This window comes from Pyxicephalus adspersus, chromosome 5, assembly GCF_032062135.1.
Source record: "Pyxicephalus adspersus chromosome 5, UCB_Pads_2.0, whole genome shotgun sequence".
NCBI classification, from domain to species: Eukaryota; Metazoa; Chordata; class Amphibia; order Anura; family Pyxicephalidae; genus Pyxicephalus; species Pyxicephalus adspersus.
The window spans coordinates 128,299,140-128,305,171 of NC_092862.1; the positions used below are offsets into that span (position 1 = coordinate 128,299,140).

The following is a 6,032-nucleotide window of genomic DNA, read 5'->3' on the forward strand; positions in this document are numbered from 1 at the left end:
TTGTTATAGTCAAATTATCTAATTTCCTAAAATATAATTGCATTTTATATTAAGCTGTGCACATTTTTTTGCAATGGCTGAAATCCCATCTCTCTTCAAGGAAGAAGGAAGTGCAAAAGGTTTTAGTGACAGGCACACGTGAAGAAGAAGAAAAAAAACAAGGCATGTAGGCAGCAGTAAGTAAATGCTGCAGAAGTATGACATTGGCTTATTATTTTGTTACATACTTTTGACCATGCACAATGTGTACCCAATTGGAAGGTCTGTTTGCAGGGATTGTAGAATCGGACCCACTAGTATGTTGCTAAAATGCAAACATTTACATGGAAATGCATGGTAATCCACACAGCTTGCATTGCTGCTCTGTGTTGCCAATATTTCTCAATGACATCTAAAGAGAACTTCCAAGGGTAATGCAGTACAACCACATTGTGTTTGAAATGCCCAGTTCCATGTGAATTATCCTGGATGGTGCATGGTTTTTCTATGAACACACACTATGGGCAGAAGAGAAATCAATGTACCACAATCACAATCTGTCTTGGGAGGAAAGCAAATGCTTCTTTAGGCTCTTGTGGGGTTTTGAGAATGGAGAATATAGACTGATTTGGATGCTTGGTATACAGGGATCCAGGATGCACAAGTATGCACATTACATGCATTGGTGCTCTGTGTTCTTTTTAAAGCCATTAAGGCAAGCTTGCTATTAGTATGTTGTGCAACACAAGCATTTACACACAAAAATGTTATATTGCACATTACATGCATTGGTGCTTTGGGCCTGATTTAATAAAGCTCTCCAAGGCTGAAAAGGATGTATTTTCATCAGTGAAGCTGGGCAATCTGGCAAACCTTAAATGGCTTTCCTAAAAGTCAATTGCTAATTGTTAGCAAATGTTTTTATTCCTGGACCAAAACCATTCCAGGTTTGCTGGATCACCCAACTTCACTGATGAAAGTGCATCCTCTGGAGCCCTGGAGCGCTTTATTATTATTATTAATATTACACAGTAATTATATAGCGCAGACATATTACACAGCGCTGTGCAAGGTCCAAAGACTTGTCACTAGCTGTCCCTCAAAGGGCTCACAATCTAATGTCCCTACCATAGTGGTATGTCATTAACTAACGTTAATTTTGGGAGAAGCCAAATACCCTGCCTGCATGTTTTTGGAATATGGAAGGAAACCGGATTACCCTGAGGAAACCCACGTGACATGGGGAGAACCTGAAAACTCCATGCAGATAGTGTCCTGGCTGAGATTCGAACCAGGGACCCAGGCCAGAGTGCTAAAAACCATGCTGCCTATAATAAAGCTTTTATAAATCAGGCCCTTTGTTCTTTTCATTATTTTTTAATCGTACCTTCCAAGAAAACTACAGTGCAATGTATTCAGAATGTCTGGTGCCAACTGGATTATCTTCTTTATTCTAGGAAGAAGGAAATGCACGTGGGTTCTACAGACACAAACTAGTGAAAAATGAGAAATAATCAAAACATTGCAAACAGCACCAGTTCCTGGAGGAAATAAATGCTACTTTATTGCAAGCATTGGTTTAAAATTTCGGTGCACACGTTTGGCCCAAGAGAGCTTGAACCCTTTTGGAATTTATGTGCACAGGGATTTTCAAATCATGCATTTGATTCTTTATTCTGTATATTTTATTATGTGTATATTATTTTTTGTTATGTATATGTAAAACTAAAAGGGAAGTAAAAATGTCATATGGCTTGTGGATTCCCAGTGTCAAGTGCATGTGGTGCATAATGCGGAGGAGACACTTCTTCTTCTTCTTGGAAGATGATATCAAGTCATACCTAGATATCATTTTTATATTTTATTACTGTATACCATGAACTCATCATGATATTAGAAAATGTATATCCCTTTCTTTAAAACAACCGATGTAATTCAGAAATGTGAACTTGGTTTTGCATGTGACTTATAGGTTGTCACAGACATCATTTAGCCTACATGTGATAATCAAACACATCAAAGCCAGAAAGAAAAATTCAACTCCCATGATGCACAGAAAGCTAACCTGGCAAATGAACAGAACCAAAATTTCCCAGCATTTCCTCACAAAAACCAGCAATGAGAACCAAACTATTATTATTATTATTTTTATTTTTAATATTAATTTTATTATTAATATTAATAATAATAATAGTAAACAGGATTTATATAGCGCCAACATATTACGCAGCGCTGTACAATAAATAGGGATTGTAAAAGACAAACATACAGACAATGACACAGGAGGAGGGGAGGGCCCTGCCCCAAAGAGCTTCCAATCTAGGGGGTGGGAAAGTATCACACAATGATCTGGGTCTAACATTTAGAGCTGAGTGAAAATAAAAGACTTACTACTAATTAAATATGTTCTAACAACAACTAGTATAAGTGCCTGAATCTGTTCTAATATCGGCATTACCCCATCTCCTGAAAGAAGTGGTGTCACGCTATAACAGGAAGTGCCTTTGCAAAGTCTTTCATGCCAACACCTCTAGGCATTATTCAAAAAAGTAAAAAAATGCATTTGAATTTGTAATAGCATGTTAACGTTTTTCATGAGATTTTATTCATTGTGCCTTAAGATTTAAGGGTTTGTTTTTTTTATTTGTTTTTTGTGCGATGGCATTTTCCTGCTCACCAAGTCGCTTGCGTCTTAAAAAAGTTCGGGCTCCTATGATGCAATGCAAAGATTTATTACTGTCCTAGGTGTAATCCGTGCTGCCAGTTGGCATGATTTATTGAACGCGTGAGTCACTTATTTGGCTGTGAATTAGCTGTTCTGATTGAAGGAAATTATATCAAAATATTATATTAGTAGGAAGTGATTTCAGCAGTCCTTTATTACATTCCATAACTTAATTTTTCATCCAAGCTTATGGTTCTTTTTGATAATGTTTTCTATATATTTATTACTATATTCAGAATTTCAATTGAAATAATACAGTTTTACCTCCTCCTCTTTGTTAGGTTTCAGTGGGAGACTGCATGGCCTAATGTAGATTGCTGCTGTGCACTCTCTTTTGTTACCCATAGTGCACTGGAAACTCTATGTCCTGTACAAAAAACTAATCTAAAAAAAAAATCTAAGTACCAGCCTGATCTTCCCAAGAGCCTTTAGTGGTGAAGATGTTGCACGGCAGACTGATACCAAGTGAAGGTCCTTGGGCATACCAGGGTAGGCAGAAAAACACGAAAAACAAAATCATCAGACGAGAGTAGTCGAAAAGGGCCCAGGGTCGAGGCAGGCAGCAAACAGGCTAGGTCAGAGGCAAGCCAGGGGTCAAGTACCAGTAGGTAACAATGAGGCATGGGTGACACGGGGTCATGGGACACTGGAGGGTGACAGACACAGGCAGCACCAGGACACACAGGATTGCAGGTGACACAGAAGGACATTGGGAACAGCGAGAGAGGAACTGCACAAGGGAACAGCCAGGGAAATAACAGACAACAAGGGGTTTGAACAGGAGCAGAACAGGGAAACAGGCAACTGGGTGGCAGCTTAGCAGGAATCAGTTCAGCTCGAACATCAGCGCTGTGTCTGAGCCAGCTAAATATCTAGGGTCTGTCAAGTGGGTAATGGCATGCAGGAGGGGTCATGCATATTAACCTTCTGAGTGATAACCCCAAGTGTGGCTCAGGGTAAAAAAAACAGCTGATAGTGGTAACCCCGAGGGTAGCTAAAAAAAATAAAAAAGACTTACCTGGTCCCACCGGGGTCTTTCAGTCCTGGCCATCCAATCTCATCCTCTGGCCACATCCTCTTCCTTCAGTCATTCCCCTGACGATTGCGCTGACGCTCCCGGTGAGGTTGGTGCGTGCGTCACTGCATGCGAGGGAACGTGGCTGCGATATCAAATTATTTTGCGTTAGATTCAATACAAAATAACTGTATTGAATCCAATACAAAGTAATCATTATATTATATATATATTATATATATGTATACTACAGGTTTCAGTATTTTTGATTTATTTATGCACTATTGTTTTAACAGATTTTTGTGTTTTTTATTTAAAGTTTATTATTAAATTTATTAAATATTGGACATATTTCCATGAGTTATGCCTAAGAATTACAGGCCTACAATGTAAATTAAATTTTCATGAAAGACACTGTACCACTTTTAGACGGATATAAATCCAGATAGAAATGAACCGCCCAGGGGGTTAAACCTGTACGAGCAGGCACATCCGGGGTCATAACTGCCAGCAGGCACAGGAGACAGGAGTGAGGTCCATACTTTGACTGGGCCATTGCAACATGCATTTGAAATGTCTTAACAGAGTACTAGGAACGGGCTCTATAGAATGATAAAAAAGAACAGATATTTGGTGAGCTTCAGGTGACACCTTTCATTGCATTCTAAACTTGTTCAAAATGTATTAACGTGTTGCATTTAGATTGCATTCACAATATTCACAATTCCTGCATCCTAATGATGTTTTTTTTTTTAAAATCAAACTGATTTGACTGTACATTCCCTTTAAAATAAATAGTTTTTAACCTGGAGCAGGAGGCCCTTACCAATTATCAACTAAAGACAGAATGCACATATATCCCCCACTGCTCTGTATATGGAAAGCCCCTTTTATCAGTTTGCATCGATAGGTGGGCATTGTGTTGAGTTACATTGCATTTACCAATCTGTAGGAAAGTCAGTATCATACAAACTGAGAACACAACACTAGTGTATTACCAAGAAGAGTTTCCTGCTGGCTGTCCTGGTTCACTGAACCTTTACGTTTACCAGCTGCTGTTTGTTTTTCTGACCTTCTTCCCAGAAAGAACATTGAATTTCCAACGTCACTACAGCAGCTTTTGCAATATTTTGTTTTCTCAGGGCACTTGCAGGCCTGCTGCCAGTAGGACTAAAACTGGAGAAACCGGCTTATGGATAATGCCTGGCACAGGCCGAAATCAAAAGAAGAAAATAAAGCAATGACTTTGAGTGTATTGCCTTCGTTTTAAAGGGTGGTCTTTGTAGAAAAGGACAGGTGATGTCCCTTCTGCAATAAAACATACTTACCTGCCTGATTGCTGTATTCTTCTGCCAATACATGGATTACCCAGGATACCCAACACATCCCAACTCCTCCTGTGGTCTGCACAGATGATATGTCATCCTGGCCAAAGACAGAAACCAGAAGGAGGAAAAGAAAGAAGATGGAGGCGCCCATGAAGGACAGGTGAGTGTATTTAAAAAATTGCAACAGACAGGTATGTTGCCTGTCCATTCTGCAATAAAAGACCTGCTTAATTTAATTTTTTAATTCTAGAGTTGAGTCCCACTTTAATACTGCTTTAATGAATTTGCCAAAAGGACACAATAGTGGTATAGAGGTTTTGGCGGGGACCAGAGAACACACTCCCCGAATTGCTGGTTTCAGAAGAAACTTTAATCAGGGATATTTTTCCAGATTAGGAAGATGTATTTATCTATTTATCTTATTCTTTACAGGGAGAGAAGTTATTGGTACTTTAAACATAGAAATGCACAAACTTAGTTTAATTGTGTAAAAAATAAATGTCATCAGTCTACAGTCTATGGAAATTCAGTCTACATACTGCAGTCAATGGGTTGTCAAATCTTTGAAGAATATTGGAATCTTTGGAAGAGAAGAATTGGATCTTTGAAATTCCTGAAATTCCTGAAATTTTGGAAGAAAATCTTTGAAAGATACTGTTTCTTTGTCAAATGCAAACCAATTACTTTTTTTTTACTTGATCAATGACTCAATTATCGAAAAGGTCCCAAAAACTGTCACATATTTGTACAATTCATTAAAATTTTGTAGCCTGACCAATCAAGTTTTGTTTTCATCCTATACTCAATTTTAATCACTACTGATTAAATGCTGAAATAAAGGTTTAAATTATGGTTGATTCTCTGAAATAATGAAATAGGCTGCACATAAGGATGGAAAAACCAACATGGATATGGCCAGCCTTAGTTTGACCACAGAGCTGTAGGCAGATTAAAAAAACAAAATGGTATTGCTGTTTTAAAGGGG

The 6,032-nt window shown here is 38.3% G+C and overlaps 1 long non-coding RNA gene across 1 annotated transcript; it reads left to right on the forward strand.

Moving 5' to 3' along the window:
- The first annotated feature begins 4,573 nt into the window (after positions 1-4,573).
- On the forward strand, positions 4,574-5,821 carry LOC140331562 (uncharacterized). Its single transcript, XR_011920944.1, has 2 exons — positions 4,574-5,207; positions 5,480-5,821. It is a non-coding gene; the product is annotated as an uncharacterized lncRNA (long non-coding RNA).
- Positions 5,822-6,032: the final 211 nt, after the last annotated feature.